This window comes from Emydura macquarii, unplaced genomic scaffold (assembly GCF_026122565.2).
Source record: "Emydura macquarii macquarii isolate MOO-44397 ecotype Brisbane River unplaced genomic scaffold, CSIRO-AGI_Emac_v2 contig_2834, whole genome shotgun sequence".
NCBI classification, from domain to species: Eukaryota; Metazoa; Chordata; order Testudines; family Chelidae; genus Emydura; species Emydura macquarii.
The window spans coordinates 5,036,632-5,055,199 of record NW_027132971.1 but is presented as its reverse complement, the minus strand read 5'-3'; the positions used below and the strand labels follow the sequence as shown (position 1 = coordinate 5,055,199).

At 41.5% G+C, this 18,568-nt stretch overlaps 1 protein-coding gene across 4 annotated transcripts in view; it reads left to right on the top strand.

Moving 5' to 3' along the window:
* INPP4B (inositol polyphosphate-4-phosphatase type II B) overlaps positions 1-18,568 on the top strand; it is a 426,088-nt gene that overhangs the window by 132,778 nt on the left and 274,742 nt on the right. The window lies entirely within an intron of this gene.

Sequence of the window (18,568 nt, the reverse complement as noted above, 5' to 3'; positions counted from 1 at the left end):
TCAAGGCAGGCTGACACTCCCTCTCCCCCCCCCCCCATTCCTGGTAAATGTCTAAAGAGAGGGGGCAGTTTTTCTGCCTATGCCCATCCTGCAGCTAGAAGAACTAGAAACCCACTGCTGCTGGCCCTTAAAACAAAAGTTCTCACTCTGAATGCTGCACTTTTTGCATCCCAATACAGTATGATTAGTAGTAATACAATATCAAGTTGGTTTTGTTTGAATACTTAAAAGGCAGTTATAGTTACATTGAGGCTGCTTTATGGTTGAAATATTGTGGTTTCTGAGGCATAGTGGACTGAAATGTCTCTTATAGTTTTCTGCTGCTGGCTCATGCCCCTGCAGTCCTGTCTCTTTTTACCAGTCAGAAGAAATGTATAATATTTTGAAGCTGGAGTCTGCTGTTTGCAGGATGTGTTACCTACTAGACTTTCAAATGCTTTGTTTCATACATTATTAATAGGGCATCTACTGCCATGGTCTAGTAATACTGGGGTTCCTCAAGCCCCCATAAATATGTTACAAATGCAACTGTTTAAAAAAATTGTTACCATATAGCTGAATGCAACAGTTAAAATGATAGCTTTACTGTATTAGAGATGGCTGGCTAGATGGAGGATTCAAGTACTACTAAGCTATTACAGTTTGTAAAGTGCTTTCAGAAGTCAGAGGGTCTGAGAGCAATAATTTTCACAGATTTCTGAGCCTAAGACTGCCATGAGTGCATTGAGTTATTAGGAAATTCCATTCTCACTCTGTGAGTGAATGCATTCAGATGTTTTAGTGTGTCTATAGTAAGGTTGTTAGAATGTTTTGAATTAATTTGCCTTTTGTAGTAGTATGAACAAGTCAGGCTTCCATAGGCTGGAGAAGAGCTGAGCAAATAGGAAATACATTTTGAGAATCCCTTTTGAGAATTTCTGACTGACATGGCTTTGTGTGGGTTTGTGCCTTTTTTTGTGTTTGTTTTCTATATATATAATCTAGCTAATAAGATATACTATTCTGAATCCTTACAAAAAGGATTTTAATTTCAACATTAGGGGAAGCAAATTTCAAACTGCGTAACTATCCAGCAGTATGAAATTCAAGTTGCCACTTTCACACTCGCAGACAAATAGACATATGAAACTTCAGAGTGCCTGCCATTAGCTTCCAATAAGTAGGTGCAGCTTGTTTGGGGAGAACATTTAAAGTAACTGAGTTATCTTCAGATCATAGTAATGTTGTGGGTCATGGCTCTTGTGGTGAACCACAGTGTGGTATCGACCCATGGATTCATTATGTTCTCATAGGTCAATAATATGTTAATGAAATCATTTTTAAGTAAGCCGTGGTGCATGATGGATATTAATTACTTATTTGGACCTAACACTGTACTTTGTTAACTGAAGTTTTGGCTGTCAAATGTAACTATTAAAACACATCTCTAAATATGCCCACTGAAAGAGTTTCAATAGTGTGTTAAGATAGTTCTCAAAAGAATTTCTTCAAACCCTTATATATGGGCATATATAAAGTGAGGGTGACTTTAGCCTTCCATTATTTAGATGTTTTTCTTTTCACCAATTTAGTTAGATATGAACGTATGGTTGATTTGAAATGTGAGTCCTCAGTGAGCTCTGATTTGAAAAGTGAGGCTCCTCTGCAGGGTTTGGAAGATCTGGAATGTTCCGAATAGTAACAGCCACAAAATCCCAGTTAACATTGTTTCTAAAATGGCAGGCTATGCTTCTTTAGTCAAGCTCATCTACCAACGAGTTGGAAACCATTTGCTCTTCCTGATCACTGCAAGTGCAGCCTAATGGTGTGGGGAAGATATGCAGTGGTCTCATCTGAGATGCTTAGAAACGGCTTGCTTTTAAAAAACAAACAGACCTGCTTTGCATTATCAGAAGTTGATACAGGCACTATTTTGAAATTCCTAGTGTAGTGATAGCTCTTGTGTGAATTGAAATCAGTCACATTTTGAAAATGGCTGCGTAGCACAGTACAAATATTTAAGTAAAAAATAAGTTGAACTGAATTGAAAAGAAATTAAGTAACACAAGGCACAAAAAAATTGAAAGTTAACACTTTGGTCTGAAATCTACTCCCAGTCACCCCATTGACTTGAAGGGTTTCATGAATGTAATTGAGAGCAGAATATGACCAACTGTCTTAAACGTATTATGAATTATAAAGAATTTATCCTTCTTAACACTTAAACCAAGAATCTTCACATATGTAGAACCATCTATCTTAGCTGTCAGAGGCTGCAACAGAATTGGTTTCAAAGACTTCAAGAACTAGAGGATGAGATCCCTATAATAATATTTTAGCAGTGCTGGCTACGTGGAGATCTGAATTCACTCCCATTCAAATCAATGCATCCTTCTCTATTAATGTTAGTAGGAGCAGGTGCATCATAGATACCAGTCTCAAAACCTGTAATAACTCCCTGTACAAAGAGAAAAATGAAAGACTTTTTTATCTTTAACTATTAATTTCCTTGTTCTAGTGAGTTCAGATCAGTTAAATATTTAATTTCAGTAATTCTTTTGAAAAGAAAAAGGACCATTGTTTGTTTATGTAAAACAACACTGTAGCAATTAAGCAATTTTAAGCATGATCAGCATTCCAGCATGAACAAATAATAGTGTTTTTGACCTTTTAAGGGACTTCAGCTGGAAATGACATTCCACAAAGGTTACCAGGATCAAACTACATTGTTAATGTGTGACATTCAGGGCTCATTGTCTTTCGAACTGGGGAAGGTGATTAGTGCGTCTGCCTTTCTGATCAGTTTTAAAATGTCAACTAAAAATCCTTTCTATGTCAATCTCTGAGGTGACAATCTAGAATAGTACCCTTTGGGCCACCTTCATTAGTTTTGAGGAGATGAACAGATTGTTGACCTACAGGACCTGAAAATGCCAGAATATAAACTATTTGAAATAGGGCTATTTCAAAATTACCTTTACACAGTTTTGCAAGAGCTACCAGCCAGGGCACCATCAGTATGACCATTGTCATCCAATATGTATTGGTTCTTTTTTTCTAGTTTAATCCTCTGACTGGTCTTTGACTGAGAAGGCTGTGTCTTTGTAACCACAAAATTGAGAGATATTCCCTCAATTAAAGAAGGTGGGGGGTATAGGGCACTTCTTAAGGATGTTTGGAATATGGATGCTGCAGACTGAATCGCTGGTACTGCAGAAAACTGTTCCAGTGAAACAGCGAGTGTCCACTTCACTGATCCAGTGAAGTAAATCAGTCGATCCTCTAGAGCTCTCATCTCACTCTTTAATTCTTTGACTGCACCTTTCCTAAAACTCTTTATTTTACCTTTGTGGGGTCTCTGTCATTTATTGGTGTTAATAATACATAATTTCTCCCTTCCCCATCATTGTCTGGTCTCCTCTTTCTTTTTATGAGGAGGTGGCAGTTTGTTACCACTTGCAGCTCCTACGCTTTTAAAAGATATTTCTATTTAATAGCCGGAGTGACTTTATCTCTAAGTGCGGCATGTTGAACAGCAGCTGTCATTTCCATCGCTCTTTTAGCTGTTGATCCAGAATATCCACCTCTCTCAGAGAAGTGTTCTTCAAGGTGGAGACTCTTCTCCTTTAACCATCATCTTCATGCAGATTACTCAGCAGCTTCTATCAAGTGTTTGCTGGCTAGGAAATGTAATTATCAAAGGGCTAAAAGTGATTGACCTGGATTACAGAATTCAATTTTCTCTCTTGATTAAAAGTATATCTTTCTCTAATTTTCTCTGACCTGGAGGTGCTCTCCATTCTTCTTTAGACATGTTAAAGGGCTCTTTTAGCAAAGGAGTGAGCTCTGGCAAACTGGCTCCACTGGTATTTTACTTTCCCCACACCTTGACTTCTGTACCTACACTTGGTCCTGTTTTTAGATTTACAACTCACTTATATTTTATATTTGCATGGTTCCTAACACAGCTAGTCCCTAATCCTGATTACGGGCTTTAGGGTGTCACTGCAGTACAAATAATAAATGCAGTTATTAAGTTAATAATTATAACTTGTTTGAAAGTTACTCTGACCTGTTTTGATTACTTCACAAACAAAGGAGAGGCGAGGAAAGGAAGTGTAATGTTAAAGTTTCCCCCCCAATGATTTCTCTTGGAAAGGCTTTCTAATATTGTTTGTGGAACTGATGAAAACTGAGTCAGTTGGCTTACCCTCTGCCAAGCTCTGATTCCTGTACATTGTAGTTTATAAGAAAAGAAACATGAATCTCTTCAGTCAGATTGGTTTTAAAGGGTGTTCAGCTGTGTATTCCAATATCAGCATTTATTTTATTATAATTTAGTTGCTCCAATGTTGGTCTGCCTTTTCATTTTTAGATACTACTTTACTATATTACCAGCATCTCATCACATCTTTATCCCTTCTCTGACACCTACTACAATTGCTACATACAGGGTAAACAGACGTCTGTAAGAGAGTGTACAGCAACTTGCAACATCATTATTAGGAAGCTGTTGAAAAGCAATCTTAATTCTGCATAGCTCTGAGATGCTGAGAGCATGCCTTCCTCATTGTGGTCACCTTTGTAATATTGTGGTTGTAATTTTTTAACATCTATATTGTAGTAGCAGCTAGAGGCCAACCAGGCCTGGGAACTGTGCTAAGTGCTGTATGTACCATCCCTGTGCTGAAGAGCTTGCAAGACACCATCTTCCTGAGGAAAGGTGCCTGTGCCTTCCAAAGGAAAGGTAATCTAAGATACTTCTTAGGTTATGTATTGTTCATTTATGGTTGCTTTATTTTGGGAAGGAATCTACTTTCTTTGGCAAACCTAAAATATATGATGATGGGGTGTGTGTGTGATGACCTGGACATAGGGATGAGGGAAGAGAAGACCCTTGTTATTAGTATAAACTATTCCCCCCCCCCCCCCATTAGATAATTGCTGTCAAGGAATAATTTTATTTCCGTCCAAGAAATTCAGAGTAATGACTTCCTCAGAACTTCATTCATATACAATGCCTATGTTGTTATAATGTAATATTGTACATTCAGAGTGAAACCAAATAACCACCTCCTTAGTTGTTCGGTATCAGTATATAAGTGTTTATGCAGAAGAACAATGCCATTGTACCAAAATTGGGTATCGTGGACAGCGCACACCGCTAAAAGGTTTCCAGACTGGAAATCAGTTGGAGCTCTTATTTAATGTACAGTTTATTTCCTGTTTTGGCATTGGTGGTCAACCTCTTTTCGTTTCTTGCTTTCACCTTTAATGAGTGTGCCTTTAGGAATCCGTAGAATACTTTATATTTGGAGAACCTAAAATAAATTACTGCGGGCTTTAGACATTGGCCAGAAGCCTTTGGTATAAAAAGCAATAAAGTAAGAGGGAAAAGTTTTACTACCTGTGTCCTATCTGCTTTTTCTCCACCTCTCATTTGGAACTAGCAATCCCTCTGTTTTCAGTGTAATGGGAAATGGATCCTGCAATCTTTGTTTTTTCAATGTAATGGGAAATGTGTGAGCAGAATTATTGTGGGCTAGGGCCTTCACTACTGTAGGCCTGTGATGTGATTGAATATATTTAAAAAAAAAAAAAAAGGTGAAGGGGCAAATGATATCTCCTTACTTCTGTTTTCTAAGGGTTTAAACTCTAGTAAGATATTACTAAAGTATCAACATGTGCCAAATTAATTACAACTTTGAATGAATAGCTGTATGGAAATCCATTTTTATATTAATGTATACAATGCTTTCATAAGCCTATAATCACTTTACATAATTGTTCTCCTTCTCTGCCAGTTGTTCTTACCAATGAAATGAAGTCACCTCCAGCGCAGAACATGAGTGTCATTATTAGAGATGCCAGCAACTCTACAGGGTAGGGACTGGAAGTAAAGGGGATAATTTAGAATATCTAAACTGACCACGAAAGTTCTGCTTTACAATCACTATTTAAGACATGATCTAGCATTATAGAATTCTTTATGATGATATACACATTCTCTTCAGGTGCCCAACAGGAGTGTGGAGATATTTTCTTTATAAGAATGCAATTGTTTTATTTATTTTATTTTGTTTACCGAACATATGGCTCCACTAAAAAGATTAGCATAAACACACACGAGTAGTTTTCCAAGTGGACTGAATTTAGAGCATTCATCTAGGACACCATATTCTCCATTTTACAATTTGAAGTGACAGCCTTATTTTGAGCAAAGTTATGACCTAACTTACATCACCAAGTCAGAGAGTGTAGGATAAGCTGCATATCCACAGGAAGGAGGTAGGCTTGCGTACACACTGTGCGCAGAAGGAATTGTGTAGTGTGCACAGTACTGTAGAGATTGCACAGCAGGCCAAGGACAGAGCCAGGTGCAATATGGAAATTGAGGAGGAGACCAATGTCAGAAGGGTGTGGTGATAAAAATGACATCTCCCCTCCCAAAAAACAAAACAACAGAACACACTGCACCAGCAAGTAATAGATGATGCAGCATCTCAGTTGTAAACTACACTGGCTGAACAACTAGAGTAAGTCACCGTGCATGCAGCATTGCAGCTGGAACACAAGGGCCAGAGAAAGGTGCCTCAGACACTTGACCCCAGATGTCCCCTGGCTACCAACACAGCTAAGCACCATTAATAAGCATGGCTTACCAGATTGAACTGTGTGGCACTCAGCTCAACCCAAGGTTCCAACATGCAGCAGTAGCAGCAACACTATGGGGTAGAGTAGCACTTGGCAAGTCCCAGTACTAAATATCTTTGTGTTAATTCCACAGATGAGCTAGGGAAGACTTGTCACCTCCTTAAACATGTGGTGCATGCTGCTGAACTGCAGTGTAGGCAGAAGTGTCTGTGGCTGTTGGTGGCAGCTGCAATGTTAGATTATGGTCTTGCCCTTTGTATTCATGATATTTTCTGAGATAGTAGAAATCTAGGATTTAGAAATGATACAGTTTGTGATCTGATCAAGTTTCAGGCACCCAGTATTACCGCAAAAGACTAAAAGACATTACAAAACAATTGCAAATGCCAACTAAAGAGAGCAGTGAGTGTTCTGGGATACAAATTTTGTGGTATTGACAGTGGTAATTTGTACCAAATTTGTTCCTTTCACATGTAAATAGGTTGTCTGGATACAGCAGGCATCATATCTCTCACACACGCTCACTCACCTCCTCCCCTTCACCACAAATGTATAGCATTTCTACAAAGCAGCCATTGTTTTCTGGCATATGCTTGCATGACTTTAGTGTTAGACTCTACAGTGACACTTACAATGACTGTTTCTTAAGGTTGTAAGGTTTATTTTAGTTCCAAATTTCCTTGAATGATAGTGAATTTTTTTCTGACTGATGTACTGGCTTACTGCTTAAAGCGATTATACTTTAAAACATTGTTTCTCCATTGACAAATCTATAGTTGCAGAAATCACAGGGATTGCTCTTAGTACCCCCAGTGTAATTGATCCCACTTTCTGCTACTTTTGCATGAACAGTAGGTGGGGACCATGCTTCCACTGCTAAATACAGGCATCACCCTGTAAAACGTTAGCTATTTTATATACCATACTCTTCAGCTGAACTATAACTAGGTTACTATAGGATCCAGTTGTGACTGGCAGGAAGAAGCCATGTATGTCTATTTTTACACATACCTCTCCTTTCAGAGGGACAGGGACAACTGTTTGGAGAGAGGCAGGAATGGCTGCAGAGAAAAAAAAGCAGCTAAAATGTGTCTGATTGGGTGGATAGTCCAGCCGCGCTCTTCTCCTCCTGCCACACAGGGTATTTCTTCATTGCAGAGTTTACTTAGGTCAGGCAAAGTCTGAGCATCTATGCTGCTAACTCAGACTCACATAGCTGCATCCACACTGGCACTGCATTAACTTGGACTAGGAGCTAGCAGTTCTGGTGGTATTAGTGCTGCACTGCTCTGTGAATTGTTTCACAGTGCATTGTGGGAGAACATGGCTGTCCTTCCCAGGCCCCCATGCAGAGGTGTACTTAGCCCATCAACACCATAAAGTAAAGCACTTCTGGTTCTTCATACTCCTCACTTCTGTCCGTGACCTCCATTTCATCCGGTCTCAAGGCATGGATCCATCTCAGGACTGTGACCTCTTCCAGATGTTGGAACTGTTAATGAAATGCCTATTTCCACAATTGGCAGCAGAGAGAATAGGGCATGAGACATGTTGGAGGACATTTTGGCAGTGGTTTGTCACCCTCCTTGGTGAGGAGATCCCACCAGCTGTGTTCAGAGATGGCAGAGTGGAGAGAGCTGACTCAGGTGGTTATAGCTGTGGAGTCTCTCTCTAGTGACTGGTGGATCTGGAGCAATACCAAGCACAGAGTAGTGGGACTACATCGTCAGACAGAACTGGGATGACCAATAGTGGCTTCAGAAGTTCCTCATCAGGAAGGCCACCTTCACAAAGTGGTATGAGGAGTTTGCCCTGACCCTTCAGTGCCAGGACATGCACATAACAAAGGACATACCAATCCAGAAATTGGTTGCTGTTACCGTCTGGAAGCTGATTACCCCAAACTGCTACTGGTCCTTGGCTAACTAGTTTGGTTTTGGCAAGTCATCGCTTGGTACTGTGGTGATGGAGGCTTGTGAGGCAATTATTGCTGTAGTTTACCCACAGGTGGTAGACACGTCTGCCCCTCCCCTAAAGTCACATAAGTGTGTGAACCAGAAAGGATATTAGTTGCTCATTATTCAGGCCTTTGTCCCGGCCAAGGCAGGAGGTTCATGGACACCAACATGGGACGTACTATCAGGAGTTTTGGCGTTTATCTGTGTGGGCAAAATGACTTTATTTCCTCTAGACAATACAGATATCAATGACTGTGTCTGTGCCCACTGATATTTTAGAAGACCCATCCTATCCTCTGTTGTGCTGACTCAGAAAACCCTCCCCTGTTGTGAGAACACTTAGCCGGCTGAATGGTTGCAGGATGATGGAGGAACATTTGGCCAGCTGAAGACAAGATGGTGTTCTGTAGAAGCCCATTTGAATGCCTGCCTTGGTGGACTGTGCATTGCACAACATGTGGGAGGATAAAGGGGAAAGCTTTCACTAGGTGTGGATTGAAGACGTTGGTTTTACAGGCCTGGAACAAACAACCAGAAAGTGCACCTCTGATCGCTGGAGCCTGAACAGCAGGGGAAGTAAGGAATGTTGCGTATGCCCACTATCTTGCTTTGTATGAGGAAATGTGAAGTTTATCAGTTTATCTATTGGTATGATGAGACTTTATTAACACCTTTGGTTTAAACGTCCTGCCTCTTTGTTTTCTAAGCATTCATGGGCTGATGCATTGGACAACCAAATACTTTATTAAAGGTGAAAAGTGAAGAGCAAACAAAGCCAACAGTAACACTGATCAGTGCAATGTTCCCGATAATGGAATTACTCATCACTAGCCTAGCTGTTCTCGTTCCTTGCAGTTGCTCTGAATAGAATATATCTGACCATGAACACTTCCATTTCAGTAGTGCATTGATTGTCTCATTTCCTATCCCACCCCAGAATTGTCCAATGGCTGCCTTGGCTGCAGGATGTGGTAGCATGGAGGAGAGTCAGTGGTGAGTGCTGCACTTCGGTGGCCTGTGCAGCTCATATAGTGGGACTTAGCATGCAGGCTTTCTCAGACAATGCTTTAGTGCTAGTACTGATATGAGGAAAAAACAGAGTGCAATATATAAGAACATAAGAACAGCCATAGTGGGTCAGAGCAATGGTCCGTCTAGCCTAGTATTCTGTTTTCTGACAGTGGCCAATGCCAGGTGCTTCAGAGGGAATGAATAGAACAGGTAATCATCAAGTGATCCATCCTGTTGCCCGTTCCCAGCCTTTGGCAAACAGCAATCCATGCCTATCCGGGCTAATAGCCGTTGATGGACCTATTCTCCATGAACTTACCTAATTCTTTTTTTAACCTTGTTATATTCTTGTCCTTCACAACATCCTCTGGCGAGAAATTCCACAGGTTGTCTCTGCATTGTGTGAAGATATACTTCCTTTTGTTCATTTTAAACCTGCTGCCTATTAATTTCATTTGGTGACCCCTAGTTCTTGTGTGATGAGAAGGAGTAAATAATACTTCATTATTTACTTTCTCCACACCAGTCATGATTTTATAGCCCTCTATCATATCCCCCCTTAGTCTCTTTTCCAAGATGAAAAGTCCCAGTCTTATTAATCTCTCCGCATATGAAACCTTTTCCATGACTCTAAGCATTTTAGTTGACCTTTTCTGTACCTTTTCCAATTCCAATATATCTTTTTTAAGATGGAACAGCTAGACCTGCACACAGTATTCAACACGTGGGCCTACCGTGGATATATAAAGAGGCAATATGATATTTTTTGTCTTAATATCTATCCCTTTCCTATTGATTCCCAACGTTCTGTTAGCTTTTTTGACTGCCGCTGCACATTGAGTGGATGTTTTCAGAGAAATATCCACAATGGCTGCAAGATCTTTCTTGGGTGGTAACAGCTAATTTAGTCCCCATCATTTTATATGTCAAGTTGGGATTATGTTTTCCAATGTGCATTATTTTGCATTTATCAACATTGAATTTCATCTGCCATTTTCTTGCCCAATCACCTAGTTTTGTGAGATCCTGTCATAATTCTTCGCAGTCTGCTTTGGACTTAACTATTATAAGTAGTTTTGTACCATCTGCAAATGTTGCCACCTCACTCTTTGCCCGTTTTTCCAGATCATTTATGAATATGTTGAACAATACTGGTAGCAGTCCAGACCCTTGGTGGATGTAACTAGTTACCTCTCTCCATTCTGAAAACTGACCATTTATTCCTACCCTTTATTTCCTATCTTTTACACAATTACTGATCCAGGAGAGACCTTCCCTCTTATCCCATGACCACTTACTTTGCTTAAGAGCCTTTGGTGAAGGACCTTGTCAAAGGCTTTCTGAAAATCTAAGTACACTATATACACTGGATTACCCTTGTCCACATGCTTGTTGACCCTCTAGTAGATTGGTGAGGCCCTTTACAAAACCCATGTTGACTCTTCCCCAACAAATCGTGTTCATCTATATATCTGAGAATTCGTTCTTTACTATAGTTTCAACCAATTGGCCTGCTACTGAAATTAGGCTTACCGGACTATAATTGCCAGGGTCACCTCTGGAACCTTTTTTAAAAATTGGCGTCACATTAGCTATCCTCTAGTCATCTGGTACAGAAGCTGATTTAAATGACAGGTTACATACTGCAGTTAGTAATTCTGAAATTTCACATTTGAGTTCCTTCAGAACTCTTGGGTGGATACCATCTGGTCCTGGTGACATATACATGGATATGCACATCGTATGCTTGTGCCATATACAATACACATTCTGATGTCTGCAGCATTGCTTATCTTGTAATCCCAGCTTTGAATGCATGCAACAGTGCATGCTAGACTAAATCAGTGGTTGCATGTTTACACTCCCCATCCCCCGGCTTGGAATCTATGTTGGATCATGTGTGTCTGGGATCGGATGGAGGGGGAAGGAATGGGAGCCAGGGAAATGGCCTGGCTTCTGCTGTCAGCTGAAGCAAAGGCCACTCCACAGCACTTATATATAACCTTCCCACTGATGCTGCAATTTCCCCCCAACACTGCGAAAGATAGTGGCGGCCTCTCATCTGGCTGAGGCTGTGGCTCTGATTGCTGCTTTGTCTACAAGTCTGTTCCTTGACTCCTTCCCCAAACAGGTCCAAACAGGATGTCCTACAGTCCCATTGCCCATGTGATCTGTTCCAGTACTTCTAGTCCTTCTGCTGCTTGGGTCAGATAAACCTGTTAAGGCTCTTGACATGGGGCTTCGCACTTGGGGCAATGCTGAGCTCCTGGTCAAACACCTCATTGTAGGGGAAGACTGACAATGAATTTTCAGACTTGCTTTTGGTGTCTTTTGTCTTGCAGTATGCAGATTTCAGTCTTTTTATTCTTTCCCTGTACTGAATTACCATCTGCTTGATCCCCTCTTCTGCCACCCTCTTAGAGATGTTACCAGACAGGAGGAGATTTCAGGTGTTTCTCTCCAAACCGGGGACCTTACTGTCCTCGCACCAGCCCACCAGAATGTTGATGTGAGCCTCTGGCCAGTTAGCAGCACTCTGGGATAAGGATCTCCTGAACAGGATCTCTGTTTGAGTGCTGTGCAGAAATGGAGCAGGCCTCGTGGAATGTGGGTTTTAAATGCAAAGTGGGCAGGTGAGAGCCTATGATAGAATGAAATATGGCGTCTAACCTATGCCCCACCCGGGAAAGCAAGCTCTGGTTCCAAGCACATGCAAATCCATGTAAAACAATTTAATCTGTGAGCAGTAGGGGGACTGAGCTAAAATTGGCTAAGAGCTCAGGTTAACTCTGCCGTGAATTATTATTATTTAATTATCTGTATTACATAGTGCCTAGGAGCCCTAGTCATGGACCAGGACCCCATGATGCTAAGCCCACTGTGCTAGAACAAAAAAAGTTCCCTGCCCCAAAGAACTTACAAATTAGGTATAAGACAAGAGACAACAGAAAGACGGAAGTGGGGAGGTACAAAGAAACAATTTTTACATTGTTGGTTAGCATGATGGGCAAGGTCTCAGCACACAAATAGCCTAACCATTGACAAGTTTATTGTGGGCATCACAGCCAAAAAGAGTTTTAAGGAGGGTTTTAAAGAAGAGAGTGAGGCAGCTTTGTGGATGTTTGTGGAGAGCTCCTCCCAAACCTGAGGGGCAGCGTGGAAGAAAGCCTGTAGGTGCTTATTTGAAAATTTAACTATTGGTGATGGAAGCTGGCATTGTGAGCTGATAGGAGATGGGAGTTGGCTTCTCAGTGTTGAATGGGGTGGCCATTCTCATGTTTCAGTACTTGCAGGAAAAATGTCAGCCTGCCCTGCTGATATCAGACAAAACCACATCCATTTATGTCTCTGTACCGGACAGGGTACAAACAGTAAAAAAAAAAAAAAAAAAAAGTGACTGTCTGGTTTAAAACTGGATGAATGGCCTGCCTATTGTTGAATAAGAGATGATAGGTAGGGTGGGGATAGGCTTTGAAGGTGAAGACAAGCAGCTTATGTTAGATGTTATAGAGAAGAATATAAGAGAAAGGTGATGTGGTTAAAGAAATGGGCTAGGAGAATGATCTTTGCAGTGGCATGCTGACTGGATATGATAAGCAGGGGAAGATGGCATTTGTCAAGGCCACAGAAAAGTATAATGTGAGATGTGAGATGAGAGCCTAGAGAACAGTTCTGTCTGTGTAGATGGATAGGAAAAGCTATATTTTAGAGATGTTTGCGCAGTAATAATCTGCAAACCCACAGAATCTCTTGCTAGGCTGATTTTGGCAGGGCCCTTCCCAGAGTTGTGGTCTTGGACTATGGATGGACTTGGACTTGGATGCTAGGAATAGGGCAGTTCACGTTACTCAGATCTGTTGTTTCTGGCTGTCTACAGACTCAGACAGATATCGCTGGAATGATTAGCCTGAGTTCATTTTCAAGCTTTTCTCTGCAACCACAAGGACAAGAAACTTCCTTTTGTTTTTTTTTTAAATGAGAGTTTAGATTCTGATCTGACTCCATGAGCTGAGACCCAAGGCAACAGCCTTAGTCCTGGATGAGCTGTGTCTAAGGCAGTGGTTCCCAACCTTTTTGACTCGAGGGCTACAGGTATAATTTTTATTACCCTGAAGGGCCACCAGTCTCCGCCAGCAGTCCCCTGCCCTCCTCTCTATCCCCGCTATTCCCCCCACACCTTTGCAGCCAGATGGAAGGAGATCAGCGAGGAGGCTTTCCCGTCCCCCTGGCTGCAGCAGGCAAACCACATGCATCCTCTAGCCCTGTGCACGCCACCTGGGTCCCTAGGCAGTGGCTCCCTTTTGCAGCCAGAGGGATGGGAGATCCCTGGCTCCAGCAGGGACACCAGCACCTAGGGACCCAGACAGAGCACTTTGCCGTGCTCCCTGCTACAGCCAGGGAAGGGGAGTGCTGCTCTCCCATCCCCTTGGCTGCAGCAGGTAGCCTGCACTGGTTTTTTAGCCTCATGGCAACGCACTCCGCCTGGGTCATTAGACAGCAGCTCCCTTCTGGAGCTAGCGGGAGGGGAATGGCGGGCCACTTTGGAAGCCCACATGGGCCACAGGTTGGGAACCACTGGTCTAAGGAATAAAAGTAACCAAACTCCCCCTTGCACAGTCCTGATACACACACAAAAGAAAACCTCCCAAAAGAAAAAAGCAGAGCAAGAGGTTACTGCAGTGTAGTGAGAAGTATAATATTGAATTATGTCAGATCTTAAGAGTGTAGCATATGCTAATCTAGAAGTATACATGCAGCTTGAAAGAGACTTTGCTAAATAGGAATAGTGCTACTATCTGGAGCACACCAGTGGAATAGAAGAGAATTGATTGACAAAGAGAAGCATTTCTTCTTGCAGATTGTACAAGGATAATTTTACAGTGTTATTAGTGGAATAGAAATTGTTAGTCATGGAAGTAGAGCAATAGTTTGTTCTCCCTCTGTATTTTTATTCCTTTGAAAATAAAGTTTAAATGTTGAATGGTGAAATGTGTTTGTCTGAAGACATTTTATTTTATTTTATGTTTTGTACTGTAAAACCATCTCATATACAGACCACAACATTTTGTAAAATGTATAGATATAATAATATTCTACAGCATTGCCTCTTTTCAGCTATTCATCTCCCCCCACTTCCCTTCACATTAGCTTCTTTGAACATCCCTGGGTATTTTTTATGCATAGTATATATGCATTTTTTTTCTTAGCTTAACATGTATGACACCTTTTTCTCTGTATGTCTTAGGAGGGGTTTTTTTGTTTTTATTTTTTTTTTAATTCCTAATGCTCCTTCATTAAGCTTTCATTGCGCACTGGTGGACTTAGCAGAAATGGGGTCATCATGGGGATGAATGACTCAGGCCTTTGAATGGTGAGTCAATGGTCACAGTGAATAGATTCATATACTTTTGGCATGCAATTCCAGGCTGCTGCTTTTCAGTCCACTAAGTTTTCTGTCATTTCCAGAATTAAGTCAAGCATAGGGCAATGTTGAAAAGTAATCTAAAACTCTGCCTCTGTGTGAGGCACTGGACATCAGGGACAAGGGAAAACTATGTCCATCTCATGCATCTCCTCCCACTTTGTATGTTACACATATGGTTAAGAATACAGCCCTAGAGGACCTGTCAGGGCTGTTTTATATGAACTTTTTCTATAGTATATTTAAATAATATTAAATGGCTACATTTATGCATACATTTACTGTCTAGGCAGTAGACTGGTGTTAGTTTCCTGAACAGTACTGTATTTCTGTATATCCAAAGAACATTGGCTGCTCTCTCCAAGCTTCTTTAACAAGATATTGGATTTCCCAGGGATACAGCCAGTACAACAATTCAAAGGGCAAGAATGCAGTGGACATCTGTGGAACTTTCCAAATGGTAAACAGGATGAAGTGAGCTTTCCTCCATCTCTTGTATTCACTCCACAAAGTTTCACAACAGGCCTTCTGTGAGATTTTTTTAAACCTCTTGAGTACACCGTATGTGTGTGGCAGGGGACAATACAATGAGGTTCAAATTGACAAATTTGAATGAGATCCCAAGCTTGTAGTATTAGATAAGACACAGGTTAGTCCCATCAGTGAGATCTTCATGGGATAGCAGATCTCAAGAGAAGTCCTCTATAGAGTTCTTTGGCTATGATCTGGGCAGCCTGTGTCATCAGGATAGCAAATGATGTAACTGACTACCAGTGGGGTGAATTGGTGTCCCCTTGTATTCTTTTCCAAGAATCCAATAATGTTTATTTCTATGTGCCCAAAGGGCATTAGGGGGATCAATACATTTCCCTTTGCTGCCATGTGTTGGCACTATGGACAGGAGATGCAAAAACTGATCATTGTCTTTTGAACTCCAAGCCAATAAAACTTGGCTCGTGCATGTTACTACGTGTTGTCTCATCCTAGGTAGACTGAACAAGACAGAGCATGAGCCAGTGGCAGGATCTCTGATTGGGTATCCAGTGGTGCTGAGAGCTGGTGGCATACTTGTTTGTCTGCAATTCTCAATCTACCTAATAGAGCAAATGCCTTTACATTTCAAAGTGGGGAAATGGCAACATTTGGGACTTCCAGGTGATGGCCCCGTTCTAGTTCGCTGTGGATAGACCTCTTTTTCGTGTTGTTCTGACAACAGATCTGAGGCAAGCTCTGATACAAGTGTAAGACCATGGCTAGTTTCAGCATTCTTGAGAGATTTCACAAACTCACCTGAGACCAAATCTGCCCTACTTTGCATCTTTGACTTTTCTGGGATCAAGAATGAGTGTCATAAAGTTTGAGGGAGTCTTGTCACAGGTAAAATTTTCAACTATGCCTGAGTGACTTAGGAGTCTACATCCTATTTTCACAAGTGATTTAAGAGCCCAAAATCCACTGACTTTCACGGAGACTTAGGCACGATTGAAGATTTTACCCCAAATCTTCAGTGACTGTTTCCCAGCCTGGCTATCATCTGGTTCAGCTTCACCCATGTTTTAAACCCTCCTAATGGTAATGATCCAAAGTACCTTGCTAGCAATCCCAATTTCAACCTTCACTGCTTTAATCAGGATGCTTGTAGTGGGATAAGACTGCTGTTCCCATGGACATAAGTGATCTGGACAGGATCTCTACCAGGACAGGATTTGGGTACACTGACAGTTTACTAACTAAGACATGAATACTTCCAAGATGCCCAAATCTTCCCTGCAGCTACACAGACTTTGTCAACTTTTTTCCCCCAGCCCAAGTGGTCAAGTCACTGTGTCCTCTACCCCAGACAAACCCACAACTAAAACAAACAGTTATTTAGATGGACTCACTTTGGTTTCTGTAATCTGGTTTCTGTACTTTTGTAATTGGCTAGTGGAAGGGGTCCCTGGTAGTTATTCTGAAATCTCTCTGGGTTTCTTTCTCTTTTCATCTGTCTTCTCTGATGGCCTAGTGGGTTTTTCCCCCCATCATCTCAGATGACTCATTGGATTTCCAAGGGGTTGGCCCCTCCTTTCTGGGTTGGTATCTGGGTTCAAGTAACTTGTTGGAAGTTCAAGTCAAAGGAGGTTGTTCATTGTCTGGAATGCTTCTGCCGCAGTGCCAGTTTATGCCACATTCCCAGTCTTGCACGTTCCCCAGAAGGATGTCCAGGTATTTTCCTAGAACAGTAGATTCCCTGAGCTGTTCACAGATCAGTGTCACAGAACGGACTTATCCTTTAGGGATTGGGTAATGTCCTGAGATCAGGACCTTGGAATGAATGGTTGTGACTGGAATTTACATTGCCACCTTCAGCTACTCATAGTCCTTGGCAGATTGGTTGTTTAGGGCCCTATAGACTACTTCATTTTATCCTTCAAGAACGGTGCAATTCAGGTAGACTCTATCTGTCTGACTCACTGAGCTTTGATAACCACTCCTTCCAACATAGTGATGTAGGCCTCCAAGTCAGATGTAGTGGTGCTGGTAGTCATAGACATATCAGTGAGTTGGTGAGCTTTTAAAGCAGGGACTCCAGAAATTGCTGCTGAGTTGCTCTTTGGGTCTGTTGCTGTTATTTCAGGAGGTCTTCATCATGTGTAGAGATTGTCCATAGTCCCACTAAGTTGTGGTAAGAGAATGAAACTGTCAATCAATAGATTTCACTGGCAATCCAGATTTAAATAGAAACCTCGAAATACTCTCTGGGGCTTAGGTTTTATTGTTGCCAGGTTCTGGTTTAACCATAATACAAAAATGATGACAGAGTTTCTGGCTGCTTTGCTTTTGTGTCGTCTACAAGGCACTCCAAACCAGAGCAGAAAAATACAAACCAAATGCGGTATGCTTTTTTTTCTCCTCTGTCTTGTCTTCTCATCAGATCCAGCTAGCCTGTTTCTTTGCTCTGGGAGTAACCCTGTTCATCTTTAAGGTGCTGAGCCTGAAGGTCTGCTACATTTAAATGAATTCCAGGATGGCAGTAACTCCCTGAGATCGCCCTGAACCTTTAGAGGGAATTAACTTCTCTCTGTCTTGGCAGGGTCTCCAGGGTACCACTGGGTCACTGACAAATCTCTGAATCCCATCACCCCCCACGTTGTAGACTCTTTCTTAACTGAAGGAAGCTGGATGGAACCCATCCAGCTCTGGAGCCAGTTCAGGTCCCCATTGGCCATTGTGGTTGCTACAAAGCAGCTCAATTGTGTTCCTGCTCCTCGCCACTGAAGGAAGTGAGGGGCTCTGCTTTTGCAGCCTTTCCACGCTTTCTATTGGAAGACATGAGAAACTGGATCTGGGAAGAAAACTCGCTCACTTTAATGGCTATGTGAAGCACTAATCACAGTTTTCAGCCTAGATTGAGAACTCATTAATCATTTAAAACTGAATTCCTCCATATTTGTCCAGTAAAATGAGTTTTAATGATGTGTTATAGCCAGAGTGCAATTATTCTTCCCATTTATATCTGTCAGTCACTGGCAGAAGTGTTGATTTTTGTTGTCTGCTTTTAGAA